At 48.7% G+C, this 19,532-nt stretch overlaps 1 protein-coding gene and 1 long non-coding RNA gene across 3 annotated transcripts in view; one reads left to right on the forward strand and one right to left on the reverse strand.

Annotated features, from left to right (window-relative positions):
* MFSD13A (major facilitator superfamily domain containing 13A) overlaps positions 1-5,758 on the reverse strand; it is a 72,918-nt gene extending 67,160 nt beyond the window's left edge. The window contains exon 1 of one of the 2 annotated variants that reach the window (XM_073555773.1): positions 5,738-5,758. The gene's annotated coding sequence lies outside the window, so the exon portion shown is untranslated. Of the gene's footprint in view, positions 1-5; positions 194-5,737 lie in introns of those variants that run through there. The other variant, XM_073555771.1, reaches the window with a different exon arrangement.
* Positions 3,190-19,532, forward strand: part of LOC141059680 (uncharacterized) — a 37,419-nt gene continuing 21,076 nt past the window's right edge. The window contains exon 1 of the long non-coding RNA XR_012222580.1: positions 3,190-3,513. This is a non-coding gene — a long non-coding RNA (uncharacterized lncRNA). The remainder of the gene's footprint in view (positions 3,514-19,532) is intronic.

Here is a 19,532-nt window from a genome sequence, read left to right on the forward strand (position 1 = left end):
CTCACCTCCCCCGCTCGGCTCCATCTCCGGCCGCCGGATGTTTTCTCACTTCCTTCTTTCGTGCAGACAACTGAGCCCCGATGGAATCGATCAGAGCGGTTCCTGCCTGGTGCGTGCGGCAGGGGGCGCTGCGCTGTGAGCTGCGGACAATGCGGTTCCGTCTCCGCTTCTCACATGCTGCGGTTATTGGGGGCCGGTTTGGCTTCCTGCAGACTGATGTGCTCAATATTATATGAAGTGCAGTCTGCTCAGTTTGTGGCTTCATTACTTGTATCCTGCAATGTCGGGGCCAGCAACAGATGCCTAAATACTGCCCTGCACACAGTGGCGTAACTACAAAGTTATGGGCCCCAGTGCGAACTTTCAAATGAGGCCCCCCCCCATGCCAAAATACACGCACATCTCCGCCCAGTACACCTCGTACACAGGCGTCTCCCCTCCGTACACCTCATACACACGCAGCTCCGCTCCGTACATCTCGTACACACGCGTCTCCCCTCCGTACACCTCGTACACACGCAGCTCCGCTCCGTACATCTCGTGCACACGCAGCTCCACTCCGTACACCTCGTACACACGCAGCTCCGCTCCGTACACCTCGTACACACGCAGCTCCGCTCCGTACATCTCGTACACACGCGTCTCCCCTCCGTACTCCTCGTACACACGCAGCTCCGCTCCGTACATCTCGTGCACACGCAGCTCCACTCCGTACACCTCGTACACATGCGGCATTGCCCAGCACACCTCATACACACACGGCTCCGCTCCATACACCTCGTACACACGCGGCTCCGCTCCGTACACCTCGTACACAGGCGTCTCCCCTCCGTACACCTCATACACACGCAGCTCCGCTCCGTACATCTCGTGCACACGCAGCTCCACTCCGTACACCTCGTACACATGCGGCATTGCCCAGCACACCTCATACACACACGGCTCCGCTCCATACACCTCGTACACACGCGGCTCCGCTCCGTACACCTCGTACACAGGCGTCTCCCCTCCGTACACCTCGTACACACGCAGCTCCGCTCCGTACATCTCGTGCACACGCAGCTCCACTCCGTACACCTCGTACACACGCAGCTCCGCTCCGTACACCTCGTACACACGCAGCTCCGCTCCGTACATCTCGTACACACGCGTCTCCCCTCCGTACTCCTCGTACACACGCAGCTCCGCTCCGTACATCTCGTGCACACGCAGCTCCACTCCGTACACCTCGTACACATGCGGCATTGCCCAGCACACCTCATACACACACGGCTCCGCTCCATACACCTCGTACACACGCGGCTCCGCTCCGTACACCTCGTACACATGCGGCATTGCCCAGCACACCTCGTACACACGCGTCTCCCCTCCGTACACCTCGTACACACGCAGCTCCGCTCCGTACATCTCGTGCACACGCAGCTCCACTCCGTACACCTCGTACACATGCGGCATTGCCCAGCACACCTCGTACACACGCAGCTCCGCTCCGTACACCTCGTACACATGCGGCATTGCCCAGCACACCTCATACACACACGGCTCCGCTCCATACACCTCGTACACACGCGGCTCCGCTCCGTACATCTCGTGCACACGCAGCTCCACTCCGTACACCTCGTACACATGCGGCATTGCCCAGCACACCTCGTACACACGCAGCTCCGCTCCGTACACCTCGTACACATGCGGCATTGCCCAGCACACCTCGTACACACGCGGCTCCGCTCCGTACACCTCGTACACATGCGGCATTGCCCAGCACACCTCATACACACGCGGCTCCCCTCCGTACACACGCGGCTCCGCTCCGTACACCTCGTACACACGCGGCTCCGCTCCGTACACCTGGTGCACACGCGGCTCCGCTCCGTACACCTCGCGCACAAGCGCTTCCGCTCCGTACACCTCGTACACACGCGGCACCCCTCCGTACACCTCGTATACACGCGCCTCCGCTCCGTACACCTGGTACACACGTGGCTCCCCTCCGTACACCTGGTACACACGCGGCTCCGCTCCGTACACCTCGTGCACACGCGCCTCCGCTCCGTACACCTCGTGCACAAGCGGCTCCCCTCCGTACACCTGGTACACACGCGGCTCCGCCCCATACACCTCGTGCACATGCGCCTCCGCTCCGTACACCTGGTACACACGCGGCTCCACTCCGTACACCTCGTGCACACGCGCCTCCGCTCTGTACACCTGGTACACACGCGGCTCCGCTCCGTACACCTGGTGCACACGCGGCTCCGCTCCGAACACCTCATACACACGCGGCTCCTCTCCGTACACCTCGTACACACGCGCCTCCGCTCCGTACACCTCGTGCACATGCGCCTCCGCTCCGTACACCTGGTACACACGTGGCTCCCCTCCGTACACCTGGTGCACACGCGGCTCCGCTCCGAACACCTCATACACACGCGGCTCCTCTCCGTACACCTCGTACACACGCGGCTCCCCTCCGTACACCTCGTGCACATGCGCCTCCGCTCCGTACACCTCGTGCACATGCGCCTCCGCTCCGTACACCTGGTACACACGCGGCTCCACTCCGTACACCTCGTGCACACGCGCCTCCGCTCTGTACACCTGGTACACACGCGGCTCCGCTCCGTACACCTGGTGCACACGCGGCTCCGCTCCGAACACCTCATACACACGCGGCTCCTCTCCGTACACCTCGTACACACGCGCCTCCGCTCCGTTCACCTGGTACACACGCGCCTCCGCTCCGTACACCTCGTACACACGCGCCTCCGCTCCGTACACCTCGTACACACGCGGCTCCGCTCCGTACACCTGGTGCACACGCGGCTCCTCTCCGTACACCTCGCGCACAAGCGCTTCCGCTCCGTACACCTGGTACACACACAGCTCCGCCCCATACACCTCGTGCACACGCGCCTCTGCTCCGTACACCTCATACACACGCAGCTCCGCTCTGCACACCCCATATACACACACATCTTCACTCCGTACACACACACGGCTCTGCTACATCCACCCTGTAAACCCCCTCTGACCCCACACATAAACTTTACCTCATCCAGCATCATGACAACCAGCACAGCAGAGTCCTGAGACAACCAGTCTCCTGATCATGTGACCCCTGACTCCTCCCCTCCTGTGACCTCATCACAGGTCCTGTGCGAACAGCCACAGAACAGCCTAGGACGTCATTGCAGGCTGTGGGGGGCTGCAGTGGGTCTATCTGGGAGGGCGAGGATGGGTTGCATGGGGGGGCGTGGCGGCTCAGTGCAGGACGCGGGGTGGGGGGAATCGGCACGTTTGGGAGATAACATGGTCTGACCTACCAGGCCCCTGACTACCCCGAAGCCTGGCCGCAGTGGCGACTGCTACGACCGTGGTAGTTACGCCCCTGGCTGCACATGTGGCCCCACTAGTGCCCGCCATGGATGTACCCACCATAAATGTGCCCACAATGACCTGTACCTGGAGGTGGTCCAACATCCCATCCAGGTCCCAAAGGCTGAGCTCAGAAAGGTCAGTGCACGGTGTAAGTGTGGGGGTCCGTGCTCAGGACCAGTGCATTTAGCATTCTGGATCGCCGCTGAGCAGGGGTGTGACTTAAAGGGGTTGTCCACTAATGGGACAACCGCCTCTCAAAATAACACCTATACTCACCTTCTATGTCATCGCCATCCCAGCGGTGTAGGCGCTCACGTTCCCAGGGCCCACAAACGGTTATAAGACATGAGCCCGACGCCCAGTCAGCGCAGGCGTCATAGTCCCCGTCTACAGACAAATCGAACGTCACGAGGAAGTGAGAGATCAGCCTCGGCCCCATTGCCTCCTGATCACTTATTCGGCCGTACGCCTGAATCGCAGATGTGCCTTGGACAGTGGGATGGGCCTCGCCTATTCACGTCTATGGGTCCATGAAATAAATTACATAACGTCCGAACGTGATCTGATTTTCACGGACTGACAGAATGGAGAAGGTTAAGAAACTTTTTTTTTCACTCCACCTCCAAGAAAATCAGATCCCACTCTGATCGGTGTGAATAACATAATCAGATTTTCTCAGATGGAGAGAAAACACAGTAGTGTGCACCTTGGCCTAACACAATGATTGCCCACCTGACACCTCTATCCATTACCGGTATTCTGGATCGGTATCACTCCATGAAGCCAACAGAAGGAAATAAGACGGAAAAGGAAATGTCTCGTCTTATAAATCCTCCAACGCCTTTGCTTCAGGGGTCACCGTCTTAATTTGCCATGAATCCACATGACGACGGCCACCACTGTCTTCAGAGATGATATTAGCATGGACGGCACACTACAACCGTGTCTACCTGTGAGGCTGCGTGTGTGCTTAACATGTTCAGGATCTGAGAAGAAGAGGGTTAATTCAGGGACATCTAAAATAGTGGTCCCAGGGGCCCAAGAGGTAAGGGGGCCACTTCTAGCTCCAAAGCCGGTGGAGTTATGCATTATGATGAGCCCGTATATTGCTGCACAGGTGCACCCCATTATCTACATCCACCACTCAGTGGTCATCATGAGGTAAATTACTGGAACTCTCTTGTGTTTCCTATGGATGGTTTGACGGTGGCACTGCACTTTTTGCATGGGACTGCCAAAAATGGCAAATGATGTACTTTCACCTGACTTATAGACAATGAATGAAGCGGAGGTATGTCCTGACCTTTGCTCCTTTCAGATGGGATTCTGTAGATCCCACTTCTTGGGGATCCCAGCAATAAGACACAAATAATCTGTAAAATTTCTTTTTTCTGTAAATGAATGTGGACCTTCAATTTTAGGATAACCCCTTTAATTAAAAAAAAAAAAGTTGGTACTCCTACATGCTCCTGTGACGGACGAGTTAATTTTGCAGTACACAATGGTATAATAATGGATTTCAATATATCGTACAAGTCCCTGGTGGACATAAAAATGTAACAGCTAGTAAAATGGAAAACAAAAACGTGGAAAAAAATAATTGGAACCAAGAAGAACTATAAGTCGTCCCACAAAAAAATGACTCTATGGATCAAAAACAAAATATGGGTGACATAAAAGCAGATTATTTAGAAATAAAAAATCTTTTAGTAGCTCTAAATCATAATGCTGAATCCTCAACAGCCCCTGGATACATAAAAGGTCAAAAAATCAGCTTCCTCAGGCTCACTGTGGACAAATCTGAACTCATCATCTTTCCTCCATCTCACAGATCTTCCTTACCTGACCTATCTATCACAATGACATCACGCTTTCCACGTACCAGAAGTCCGCTGCCTCGGAGTACCCTTTGAATCTGCCATGTCCTTCAAACCGCACATCCAAGCCCTTTCTACCTCCTGTCGCCTCCAGCTCAAAAATATTTCCAGAATCCGTCCTTTCCTCAACCCTCAATCTACTAAAATGCTTGTGCACGCCCTCATCATCTCCCGCCTTGACTAGTGCAACATCCTTTTCTGTGGCCTCCCTGCTAACACCCTCGTACCTCTGCAGTCCATCCTTAACTCTGCTGCCCGACTAATTCATCTCCTCGCTACTCCTCCGCTTCTCCCCTATGCAAATCTCTTCACTGGCTCCCATTCCCTCAGCGTATCCTTTCAAATTACTAATACTGACCTGCAATGCCATCTATAACCTGTCTCCCCCATATGTCTCTGAACTAATCTCCCGATACCTTTCCTCACGTAATCTCCGGTCCTCCCAAGACCTCCTCTCCTCCACACTTATTCAATTCTCATACCTGGTGAATCCTGCAGATGAATCTCGCCGAGAATCCGCTATATCACATGCAGTAATGAGAGTGTGTATTGTGCCTTGTGTATCTATGCCTTTTGTTTCCCCTTCCTGACAATGTGGCTTCACATGTCATAAAGAAGGTGGAGATGGTGGTAAATGAGGAAATAACAAGGCTATGAGTTCTTACCAATGACCCGTTGTGTGGATTTATTACTCGGTAAATAGACGGAGAATTCACGGCATCCTGATCTGTAAAGGATGTTGGCTAAGTCTGTTTGATATCTGAACGATTCCATGGATCTGTTGTACACAATGGTGACCTTAGCCATTAGCCCGTTTGTTTGACAGCAAATAGACGCAGCAGAAGCCAACACCCTGGAACTTCACGTGCTTATTACCAGGGCTTGATGCTGATGATACATTTATTTCCATGCGCCCTTGTCGCCTGCAGATCATTTCATATAGGTGTATGATCCATTATAATATGATTTTTGGAGGTAATATGAACTAAAATTATAGCTGCCCATGTTAGTGTTGCCCACTGCAAAAATCCTGGTGGAGCTTCCATCCCGAGATAATATGATTTATTCCCCCCATCTCCCCCAGGTATTGTAAGAGTCCATTTGTGGGTAAATTGTGCAGTCATTCATTGTGGGTGGCATGGCCATATACATTAATTGTGTAATGGCTGAACCTGCTGATTTTGATAGGACCAGCAAACCAACGAATGTGAATGAAGCTCTCCCATGGCAGATGCTGGATGAGAGAAGAAATGGCCGGATGAGAGAGAGGGAGAGACTGAATCTGGCAATCCGCCGCCCATAGGCGACCATTATAACAAATGGCGGATAGCGGCAGATCCGTTGCTATCCGCTGTTTTGACTTAGACAAAAAACGTTTCATTGTCCGTCCACTCAAGACAGTGGACGCCAAAATTATGGCGGATCCGTCAAAAAACGGATCCAATGGATGACCATCCGTCAAAATCCGCCGCTAATGCAAGTCAGTGGGAAAAAAAAACGGATCCATAAAAAAAAATGGCGGATCCGTTTTTTTTGCAAAACGGCGGATTTTGACTGACGTAAAAAAAATGAAGTGTGAAAGAGGCCTAAGCCAACGCCTGTTATATCTGACAGTGGCATACTCCCCCTTCCTACAAAGAATGCAACCTTGCTAGACCGAGCCAAGGGTTCATGTCTATAAGATGGTGGGGCCGGTGAAATGGCCTCCATTACCTTAAATGGTATACACAACTTACCTTCTTTTTTTTTTAATAATCTTGCCACATATTTTTGCAGGCTATCAGAGAGGAACATAATGTAGAGACTGAGACACGGATTCCAACGATGTGTCACTTACTGGGCTGCTTCCTATAGTTTTAGTCAACTCACTGTTGCCTTGTAGTCCTCTACATTCATCATCTGTTTATAACTCTCCCCCCACCACCACTGATTGGCAGCTTTCTGCCTATGCACAACGCACAGAGAAATCAGTGGTGTGGGTGGGGTTCAGCATCCAGAGAAGTGGCAGATCTGCAGCAGATAATACAAACAGATAATAAAACCTTCAGCACAATAAGTGACAGGGTCTCTGCTCCTATATCATACTGCTCTCACATGGAGTAGCAAAAACCTGGGAACAGATTCTCTTTAAATTTACTTCTGGTTTTGGCATTAAAGATTGCATTGTAGTCACTTAATTACATAGTAAGTACTGTTGGAATAGACACATGTACATCAGGTTCAATTAAGAGACAACCTTAACCCCTTTCTGCCATCTGACGTACTATCCCGTCCATGGGACCCGGGACCCTATGCCCATGGACGTCATAGCGATCAGCGGCGCTCACGTGGGAGCGCCGCTGATCGCAGCCGGGTGTCAGCTGATTATCACAGCTGACACCCGGCACTATGTGCCAGACCGCCCCCGACACATTAACCCCTGGCACACTGCGATCAAACACGATCGCAGTGTACCGGGGTTTAGGGAGGCATCGGCAGGGAGGGGGCTCCCTCCATGCTTCCCTGCAACCCCCGCAGCAGCGCGATGTGCTGCGCTGCTTCGGGGACTCCTTCCCTGCAGGTTCCCGGATCTAATATGGCGGCGGGGACCTTCGGGGGCATGCAGGGAGGCGGTTTCCTCATGCCTGCAAAGCGTCAGCATGAGGAAGCCTCCAGCACTGCTTGTGACAGATCGCTGATGACCGTTATGTCCCCCCTGGGACAGTATAATAAATTTAAAAAAAAGTGTGAAAACAATTTATAAAAAATCGCTAATTAAATTAAAAAAAAAATATTCCCTAATTAATTTTTTGGAAATAAAAACAAAGCAATAAAAGTACACATATTTGGTATTACCGCGTCCGTAACGACCCGCCCTATAAAACTTCCCCATTAGTTAACCCCTTTAGCGAACCCCTTAAAAAATAAAAATAAAAAACAAAGCAAAAAATAATGCATTATTATCATACCGCCGAACAAAAAGTGCAATAACGCGCGATCAAAAAGACGCATATAAATATCCATGGTACCGCTGAAAACGTCATCTTCTCCCGCAAAAAACGAGCCGCCATACAGCGCAGTTATAGCTCGCAGAATAAAGCGATGCAATAATAATTATTTTTTATATAAAACTGTTTTTATTGCATAAAAGCGCCAAAACATAAAAAAAGACATAAATGAGGTATAAATGAGGTGTAACCGTACTGACCCGAAGAATAAAACCGCCTTATCAGTTTTACCACATGCAGAACGGTGTAAACACACCCCCCAAAAGAAATTCTTGAAACGCTGGTTTTTGTTCATTATGCGTCCCAAAAATCGGAATAAAAAGCGATCAAAAAATGTCACGTGCCCGAAAATGGTACCAATGAAAACGTCAACTCGTCCCACAAAAGTAAGACCTCACATGACTTGGTGGGTCAAAATATGGAAAAATTAAAGCTCTCAAAATGTGGTGATGCAAAAGCTATTTTTACAATAAAAAGCGTCTTTTAGCGTGCGACAGCAGCCAAACATAAAAACCGCCATAAATAGTAAATCAAACCCCCCGTTATCACCCCCTTAGGGAAAAATAATAAAATTAAAAAAATCTATTTATTTCCATTTTCCCGCTATGGTTAGGGCTAGGGTTAGGGCTGAGATTAGGGTTAGGGGTGTGTTGGCGTTAGGGTTAGAGTTAGAATTGGGGGTTTCCACTGTTTGGGCACATCAGGAGCTCTCCAAACGCAACATGGCGTCTGATCTCAATTCCAGCCAATTCTGTGTTGAAAAAGTCAAACGGTGCTCCTTCCCTTCCAAGCTCTGCCATGCGCCCAAACAGTGTTTTACCCCCACATATGGAGTATCAGCCTACTCAGGACAAATTGCAAAACAACTTTTGTGGGGGGGTTTCCACTGTTTAGGTGTTTTATGATTTTTTTATTTTCACGCCCGGGCGTTATAAACTCCTGTGAAGCACTGGGGGGTTCAAAGTGCTCACTTTTCCAAAATGGGGTCACTTGTGGGGGGTTTCCACTGTTTAGGTACACCAGGGGCTCTCCAAAGGCAACATGACACCCGCAGACCATTCCATCAAAGTCTGCATTCCAAAACGTCACTACTTCCCTTCCGGGCCCCGACGTGTGCCCATACAGTAGTTTTCTCCCACATATGTGGTATCAGCGTACTCAGGACAAATTGGACAACAACTTTTGGGGTCCAATTTCTCCTGGTACCCTTGGTAAAATAAATAAATTGGGGACTAAAGATCACGTTTGTGGAAAAAATATGATTTCTTTATTTTCACGCCTGGGCGTTATAAACTTCTGTGAAGCCCTTTGGGGTTCAAAGTGCTCACCACACATCTAGATAAGTTCCTTGGGGGGTCTAGTTTCCAAAATGGTGTCATTTGTGGGGGGTTTCCACTGTTTAGGCACATCAGGGGCTTTCCAAACGCGGCATGGCGTCCAATTTCAATTCCAGCCAAAAATGTCAAATGGAGCTGCTTCCCTTCCGAGCTCTGCCATGCGCCCAAATAGTGGTTTACCCCCACATGTGGGGTATCAGTGTACTCAGGACAAATTGCACAATAATGTTCAGGGTCCTGTTACCCTTGGGAAAATAAAAATTGGGGGTGAAAAGATCATTTTTGTGGAAAAAATGTGATTTTTTTTTTAATTTTACGACTGTACGTTATAAACTCCTGTGAAGCCCCGGGAGGTTCAAAGCTCTCACCACACATCTAGATAAGTTCCTTTGGGGGTCTAGTTTCCAAATTGGTGGCATTTATGGGGGGTTTCCACTGTTTTGGCACATCAGTGGCTTTCCAAACGCGACATGGCGTCCGATCTCAATTCCAGCCATAAAAGTCAAATGGCGCTGCTTCCCTTCCGAGCTCTGCCATGCGCCCAAATAGTCGTTTACACCCACCCACATATGGGTTATCAGCGTACTCAGGATAAATTGCACAATAACTTTTAGGGTCCTGTTACCTTTGGGAAAATAAAATTTGGGGGTGAAAAGATCATTTTTGTGGAAAAAATATGTTTTTTTAATTGTACGGCTGTACGTTATATACTTCTGTGAAGCCCTTGTGGGTTCAAAGTTTTCACCACATATCTAGATAAGTTCCTTGGGGGGTCAAGTTTCCAAAATGGGGTCACTTGTGGGGGGTTTCCACTGTTTTAGGCACTTCAAACGTGACATGGGGTCTGATCTGAATTCCAGCCAATTTTGCATTGAAAATGTCAAATGGCGCTCCTTCCCTTCTGAGCTCTGCCATGTGCCGAAACAGTGGTTCCCCCCCACATATCAGGTATCAGCGTACTCAGGAGAAATTGCACAATAACTTTTGCAGTCCAATTTCTCCTGTTACCCTTGGTAAAATAAAAAAAATTGGACCTGAAGTAATTTTTTTGTGAAAAAAAGTTAAATGTTCATTTTTTTTTTTTTAAACATTCAAAAAATTCCTGTGAAGCACCTGAAGGGTTAATAAACTTTTTTAATGTGGTTTTAAGCACCTTGAGGGGTGCAGTTTTTAGAACGGTGTCACTTTTGGGTATTTTCTATCATATAGACCCCTTAAAGTGACTTCAAATGTGTTGTGGTCCGTAAAAATAAAATGGTCTTGTAAAAATGAGACATCGCTGGTCAACTTTTAACCCTTATAACTTCCTAACAAAAAAAATTTTGGTTCCAAAATTGTGCTGATGTAAAGTAAACATGTGTGAAATGTTATTTATTAAGTTTTCTGTGTGCCATATCGCTGTGATTTAAGGGCATAAAAATTCAAAGTTGGAAAATTGCAACATTTTCAAAATTTTCGCCAAATTTCCGTTTTTTTCAAAAATAAACGCAAGTTATTTGAATGAAATTTTACCACTAACATGAAGTACATTATGTCATGAGAAAACAATGTCAGAATCAGTGGGATCCATGGAAGCGTTTGAGTTATTACCTCATAAAGGGACAGTGGTCAGAATTGTAAAAATTGGCCCGGTCATGATCGTGCAAACCACCCTTGGGGGTAAAGGGGTTAAAGGGAATCTGTCACCCCATTTTTCGCCTATCAGCTGCGGCCACCGCCATCAGGGGCTTATCTACAGCATTCTGTAATGTTGTAGATAAGCCCCCGATGTAACCTGAAAGATAAGAAAAACTAGTTAGATTATACTCATCCAGGGGCGCTACTGGTCCGGTTCAGGTCCGGAGGGAGTCGCTGTCTGGTCCAGCGCCTTCCATCTTGCAGCGATGATGTCCTCTTCATTCCTGCCCGTCGCCGCTCATCCCTTTTTCATCCCTAGCAGTTATCAGATATGGATGAAAAGGTGCAGTGGTTAAAGTGCAAGCATGCTACTAGAGGTTTACAATAGTTAGCTAGACATGAAGGAGGAAGCAAATCAACTAGATACAAGGGGTAGACATGACCTGGTTAACAGGAAGCGTCCCGACGTACGTTTCGCGTTAGCTTCTTCTGATGGGGGTGTAGTGGTTACTGCTATACTGGTAGCTTATTTTGCACCTTATTATATGGTTTTGTCTCTGCAAGTAATCTAAGTATTGAACATTATCTAGCACTATGCACTTCAATGTTATTTATTTATTGCCTTGGATGTAGAGATACCAAGCAATTTGAGAGAGAATATATATGTAGACAATCTGTTGTGAGGAGCCATAAAGGTTTTTATATAGAGCCATAAGTTATATGGGCATCTAAATAGAGCTGCAAGTGAACTTTTTTTTTTCTCCTTATTTATGTATCTATGCTTCATGAATGTTATATTGAATACCAAATTTGGCTGACATATCAGTCCAAAAGCACTGTTTGCAAAGAGAAATAGATTGAATTATATGACATTAATTAACATTCAAGAAAGCTTTCCTCCATACATAAGGTAGCCTTTTCTGAGGAACCCTATTTAAAAAGAAAAAAAAATTGTATATTTTTTTCTTTATATGCTCTGGATATTTATCCATTTTTTTAATATGCTTATGTCGTGGGTATATTAATTCCTTAATTCCTGTGTTTTCAGGTCCATATATGTGTGTATTTATCCACTGAATCCTTTTTAAAAATTGTGTGTCAATATCTGTTAAATAAAAAACCCTTGAATTTTTCTTGGCATATGCTTCAGTTCATGTGTAGGTATTATGTTATTTTGGAAGCGCCTTTTGTAACTAGGTCATTTCTTTTTTGGTTATATTCAGAACAAGAGTTTTATACATGTTCGTAAGTTATATTCTTCTATTTAAAAAGAAGCATCTAAGACTCTGTTTATGACCAGAAGTTCTCATGGTAAGAATCCTTGTCGTCTGTGGAGATTCATCCTTTTTTCTCCAGATGGACAGATTGCTTCTTTTGTCTTTTGAGGCCATTTTACATGAGACAGCATTTGGCCCTATTTTTTGTATGGGCCATTTATTTACTTGTACCTCTCTTTTCAAGAATGAATACAATTCTTTTCATCTTTTCTCCATGACCCTTATCAGTTTTGTGGTTCTTTGTACTTTTTCATAACTCCAGGGCATTAACACTTTGTGTAGTGGTGGCATCATGTCCCTGTCCCGTGAGTCCATGTCTCTTTTAATACATGGCAATATCCTGCTGATTGACATCACATGCTGTTATTTAGTCTGTCATGTACAGGTGCACCCAGATCCTTCTCTACAAGTGACTCTCCTAGTTTTACTTGCCCTAGAACATATGGTGCCTGCAGGTTATTAGTGCCCAGGTGTATAACTTTACATCTATCAAAATTGAACCCCATCTCCTTTTTTTAGTTACCTGCCTTTAATCTTGTACTGCAGCTGATTTGATTACCTCTGTTTCTGTTTCGGTCCTTAGGCAGCCCACACCTTTATTGCGGTTGGGTCGCCCTCCCAGGGCTGTAGGGTACTCGGTACCGGGACGGTGTCCGGGGAATGTGTCACAGCAGCGGTGACCCGGTCCGTGGCCCTGGGCGCCCAAATCTATGGTGGTTTGTAGTTTATTTAATGGAATAGTTCGTGACGCCACCTGTGGTGTTTGGCAAGCAAGATGTTAAGCCAACGCTGTGTGCAGGTCCTCTGGGGCTGATGGTGTGTTGCAGCATAGATGGTGTAGCTCCCCACAGGTGAAGCTGTAACTCCAGGGCAGTGTATTGGCGCAGGCGGTGTGAGGAATGCTGGTACCCAGATGTAGCGGTGCTGACGGTGTTAGCGCACAAATGAATGGAAGACACCAGGGCTTGTAGTTCCAAAGCTTTACTCACAGTCCGTGGTACACACTGGTGCCTGCCTCTGTGCCGTGTCCTCCGGGGCAGAGATTCAATCAACCTCCCGGGCAAGCCAGGATTCTCTTCTCCAACACTCCGCCAACATGTACCTTTCCTGAACGACTCCTCTATTGCGCCTTAAGGTGTGAAGAACTCCAGTACCATAGTTCTCTGAAGTTCCTCCTGTCAGATGTTCCTAACAACTCTACTCGTATGGCAGACAGCTGTAGCCTCTCTCGGGGACTCCCTTCTCCGGAGTCCTGGCTCTCTATTCAGTTGCTGTTGTGCCCCAAGTCTTAGATGGGAGTAGTGCATTTACAGCCAACTACTCCACCGGTGTCTGCTGCAGAACCATAAGTGTCCATACAACCTCGGGGACCGGGCCCCGGTCTTGCGCTGAGAACCTATAGGCAGGGTTCCTCTTCCAACCCACAACTCCTCTCTGTTCTCCTACTCCTTCGTTCCGCACTGTCCTTTCTCTCTCTTATGGAAGCTTAGGTTGCAGTTCTACGTCTTTCTCCTTCTGTTCCTTTCCCGTGCCAGCTGGCTCAGATCACTGAGGCAGCTGCAGCACTCCTTCCTCCATCGCTTCTTCCAGGGATCCCTACTCCTCCCGAGTGGCTTCCTTCCTCATTGACCTTCTGTCAGACTGACCCTCCAGCCTGATCTCAAGACTGATCTCTAATTCTAAACCTTCCCAACCTTTTATATGGATCTCAACTCCACCCACCTCCCAGCACATCCAGTGTTCCATGCAGGGAACCACCAGAGGTGCTCTGCTACTCTCTAAGCACTGAGCCGCAATGTGGTTGTGCAGAACTACCCTGTTGTGTGCGATGCGAGTGTTGGAGCGTGGAAAGTTCCAAACTTACCTAGGTGGTGGGGCACTACACCTTAGGAGAAGGTGCAGTACCTCTGTGGCGACTGAGCCTCAGGAGCGCCACACGGTCAGCACATGACAGCGACAGTCCTGTTTTATTCCTTGGACCTATGGTGCCTCTAAATCAGGGTTAATTTTTGTCTGGTTTTGAGTACTCCTTCCTTAGAGCCCTGGTAGGACTGTTTGTTATTTAAACCCCTGAACCTCTGACTTCCACTGCCAATCCATAAGTACAGCTTAGGCCTCTTTCACACTTCAGTTTTTTGCATCAGTCAAAGTCCGCAAAATGAAGAATTTTAAAGGAATCGCAGCCTGAAAAAGGAGAGAGAGAGAGAGAATCCGCCAGAGAAAAAAAACGTTGCAAGCTCCGTTTTGAAATCTTTGAGGATGGTGATGGACAGCAACTTTTGGCGGATCCTCAAAAAAAACGGATGCAACGGACGGCAATCCGTCACAATCCGACATTAATGAAAAGTCAATGGGGGAAAAAAACGGATCCTCAAAAGAAAATTGAGGATCCGTTTTTTTAAAAACCTGGCGGATTGTGACTGATTGTAAAAAACTGAAGTGTGAAAGAGGCCTTACCTGGTCAATAGTCCTTGCTCCTGTTATGTTTTTTCTTACTTATCCCATTTTCTGACCTCTGACTGCGGCTTGTATTTTGACCACCAGCTTACTTTCTGATCTCACTGATGGTATCAAATCTGCGTGATGACATTTCTTGCTGCCACCTTGCTCCATCGGTCAGCAGTTGACCCTGTAACGTAACCCAGTACAGGGATTAAAAGGTGAGGGCAGAGCCACCACTGGGATCTGATAAATAGAGTGGCTTGGTCCAAGCCTGTCCATGTAAGCTCTAATAACAGCTGTCAGACTTCCATGATCAGAGAAACTGTGACAATTACTTTTTTACAAGTTCTGTTCAGCTCTGTGCAGTTTTTAAAGGCTAGAGTCGACGCCTCATACTTATATATTCTAAATCTCCTTTTTAACGGCCCTTCTAACAATACGTTTAAGCCAAGTGGGGTTTAATTCTTATAAGAATCTTATCATCCGTGCTTGTTACCTATAGGAACATGGGTCGCCCTCCCAGGGCAACGGGGTACTCGGCACCGGGCCCGTTGGTTTCAATGGGAGTTGTCACGGTAGCTGTGACCAGGTCCGGGGTCCTGGGCGTCCATTGTAAAAGGGTTAAGAGTGGCTGATGATTAAAGTTTATAAGTGAATGATTCGTGACGCCACCTGTGGTGTTCGGCAATGAAGGTGTTAAGCCGACGCTGCAGACAGATCCTCTGGGACAGATGGTGTGGTGCAGCAATGATGGTGTAGCCCTCCACAAGCAGGGCTGTAGTCCTAGGGCAGTGTAGATGGAGAGGTAGTGAGGAGAGGAGAACGGTGTAGTGTTAAGCACAGAGATGTAGCAGTGCTGAGTGGGTTGGCGCAGGAATAAGCGGAGGACACCAGGGCATGTAGTTCCAAAGCTTTACTCACAGTCTGTTGTACATACGGATGCCCGCCTCGGTGCTGTGTCCTCCAGGTCAGGGGCTCAGCCAACCTCCAGGCAAGATGAAGTACTCCGTTCCCACACTCCACCAACATATGTGCCTTTCCTGAAAGTCTCCCTTCTAGCGCCTATTTGAAGTACTCACAGTACTGAGTTACACTGAGTTCCTCCTTTCTGATGTTCTTAGAACTCTACTTGTACGGCAGACAGCTGTAGCCTGCTTCGGGGACTCCTTGCTTCCTAAGACCCGGCTCACTATCCAGTTGCTGTTGTGCCCCCAAGTCTTGTGTGGGAATAAAGTGGTGACAACTTCTATTCCTCCGGTGTCTGTCGCAGGACCATTAGTATCCATACAACCTCGGGGACCGGACCCCGGCCATGCACTGAGAACTTGAGGAAGGGCTCTGCTCTAACCTTAATCCTTAGTTCTCTTCTTCTCCTTACGTTCCGTACAAAACTATCTTATGGAGAATTAGTCTTTCTGAATGTCTCTTTCCTGTGCCAGCAGAGCCAGGTCACTGAGGTCTGCTGCAGCGCATCCTTCCATCCATCCCTCTCAGGGGAGCTTCTCTTACAGCCTGACCTAGTCAGCCTGACCCAGTCCTAATAATCTCCCCTCTCTTGTGCAGACTAAGCTCCACCCACCTCCCAGCACTCTTCGTGTTCCAAGCAGGGAGCCACCAAAGGTGCTTTGCTACACTACTATGTTGTGTGGGATGCAGGTGTTGGAGTGTGGTCAGGTGTCTCCACCTTATCTGAATGGTGGGGTACCACACCTCAGGAGGAGGTGCAGTACCTCTGTGGCGACTGAACCCACAGGGGCGCCACAAATACATTTTGCAGTCTGATTGACCAATATTAATTTAAAGATTTACCATTTGTATCATCAGCATCCAACAGTAGCTGCTCCCGGCGCAAACTTCATCCTGGGAAATTTGGCCGTATTAAAATTACCGGTAAGTGTTTTTCAATTCCTTCCAGAGTTTGCGCAACCACACAGAAAACCATGGCAAAACCTCCTTCAGATGTGGTTGTAGCTACACGTCAACTATAACATCTAAGAATACAGAACCTTTAGAGTGTGTTCACCCACAGTTATTTTTTTACGTGGATTTTGTTTTGCAAAGTTTTTATTTAAATGTTTAAAACTTAACAAAGGTGAAGAGATAAAGGGGAAATGGGTTATGAAGGATTCACCACCGATAGAGAGGGAGGGAAAAGGGAAGGAGGACTTAACTGTAACATAATTTATGTGGATATTGAAGATGATCCGCTTCAAAATCCCCATCTATCCAAAACTCTCTGTGAAAATTCCCTAAAATTCAAGGATTTTAGATTTTTTTCAGCAGATCCTGCTCATGTACTGCTGCCAGTCTTATGACTGTGGGCAATACCAACAGTGTGACTCCTGACAGCAGTGCCTCCTGACATATTGGTGCCTCCAGACACAGCAGTGCACCCTGACATATTGGTGCTTCCTGACACAGCAGTGCACCCTGACACAGCAGTGCACCCTGACATATTGGTGCCTCCTGATACAGCAGTGCACCCTGACATATTGGTGCCTCCTGACACAGCAGTGCACCCTGACATATTGGTGCCTCCTGACACAGCAGTGCACCCTGACATATTGGTGCCTCCTGACACAGCAGTGCACCCTGACATATTGGTGCCTCCTGACACAGCAGTGCACACTGACATATTGGTGCTTCCTGACACAGCAGTGCCTCCTGACATATTGGTGCCTCCAGACACAGCAGTGCCTCCTGACATATTGGTGCCTCCAGACACAGCAGTGCACCCTGACATATTGGTGCCTCCTGACACAGCAGTGCCTCCTGACATATTGGTGCCTCCAGACACAGCAGTGCACCCTGACATATTGGTGCCTCCAGACACAGCAGTGCACCCTGACATATTGGTGCTTCCTGACACAGCAGTGCCTCCTGACATATTGGTGCCTCCAGACACAGCAGTGCACACTGACATATTGGTGCCTCCTGACACAGCAGTGCACCCTGACATATTGGTGCCTCCTGACACAGCAGTGCACACTGACATATTGGTGCCTCCTGACACAGCAGTGCACACTGACATATTGGTGCCTCCTGACACAGCAGTGCACACTGACATATTGGTGCCTCCTGACACAGCAGTGCACACTGACATATTGGTGCCTCCTGACACAGCAGTGCACACTGACATATTGGTGCCTCCTGACACAGCAGTGCACCCTGAGATATTGGTGCTTCCTGACACAGCAGTGCCTCCTGACATATTGGTGCCTCCAGACACAGCAGTGCACCCTGACATATTGGTGCTTCCTGACACAGCAGTGCCTCCTGACATATTGGTGCCTCCAGACACAGCAGTGCACCCTGACATATTGGTGCCTCCAGACACAGCAGTGCACCCTGACATATTGGTGCTTCCTGACACAGCAGTGCCTCCTGACATATTGGTGCCTCCAGACACAGCAGTGCACCTGACATATTGGTGCCTCCAGACACAGCAGTGCACCCTGACATATTGGTGCTTCCTGACACAGCAATGCACCCTGACATATTGAGGCCTCCTGACACAGCAGTGCACCCTGACATATTGGTGCCTCCAGACACAGCAGTGCACCCTGACATATTGGTGCCTCCAGACACAGCAGTGCACCCTGACATTGATGCCTCCAGACACAGCAATGACTCCAGATACAGCAGTGACTCCAGACACAGCAGTGCACACTGACATATTGGTGCCTCCTGACACAGCAGTGCACCCTGACATATTGGTGCCTCCTGACACAGCAGTGCACCCTGACATATTGGTGCCTCCTGACACAGCAGTGCACACTGACATATTGGTGCCTCCTGACACAGCAGTGCACCCTGACATATTGGTGCCTCCTGACACAGCAGTGCACCCTGACATATTGGTGCTTCCTGACACAGCAATGCACCCTGACATATTGAGGCCTCCTGACACAGCAGTGCACACTGACATATTGGTGCCTCCTGACACAGCAGTGCACCCTGACATATTGGTGCCTCCTGACACAGCAGTGCCTCCTGACATATTGGTGCCTCCTGACACAGCAATGCACCCTGACATATTGGTGCTTCCTGACACAGCAGTGCCTCCTGACATATTGGTGCCTCCTGACACAGCAATGCACCCTGACATATTGGTGCCTCCAGACACCGCAGTGCACCCTGACATATTGGTGCCTCCAGACACAGCAGTGCACCCTGACATATTGGTGCCTCCAGACACAGCAGTGCACCCTGACATTGATGCCTCCAGACACAGCAATGACTCCAGATACAGCAGTGACTCCAGACACAGCAGTGCACCCTGACGTATTGGTGCCTCCAGACACAGCAATGACTCCAGACACACCAGTGCACCCTGACATATTGGTGCCTCCACACACGTGCCTACTGACATATTGGTACTTCAAGACGCAGCAGTGCACTCTAACATATTGGTACCTCCAGACACAGCAGTGCCTCCTGACATATATTGGTGCCTCCAGACACAGCAGTGACTCCAGACACACCAGTGCACCCTGACGTATTGGTGCCTCCAGACACAGCAGTGTACCCTGACGTATTGGTGCCTCCAGACACAGCAGTGACTCCAGACACAACAGTGCACCCTGACATATTGGTGCCTCCACACACGTGCCTACT

Source organism: Dendrobates tinctorius, unplaced genomic scaffold (genome assembly GCF_039654945.1).
Source record: "Dendrobates tinctorius isolate UK_male_01 unplaced genomic scaffold, ASM3965494v1 ptg000230l, whole genome shotgun sequence".
Lineage (NCBI taxonomy): Eukaryota > Metazoa > Chordata > Amphibia > Anura > Dendrobatidae > Dendrobates > Dendrobates tinctorius.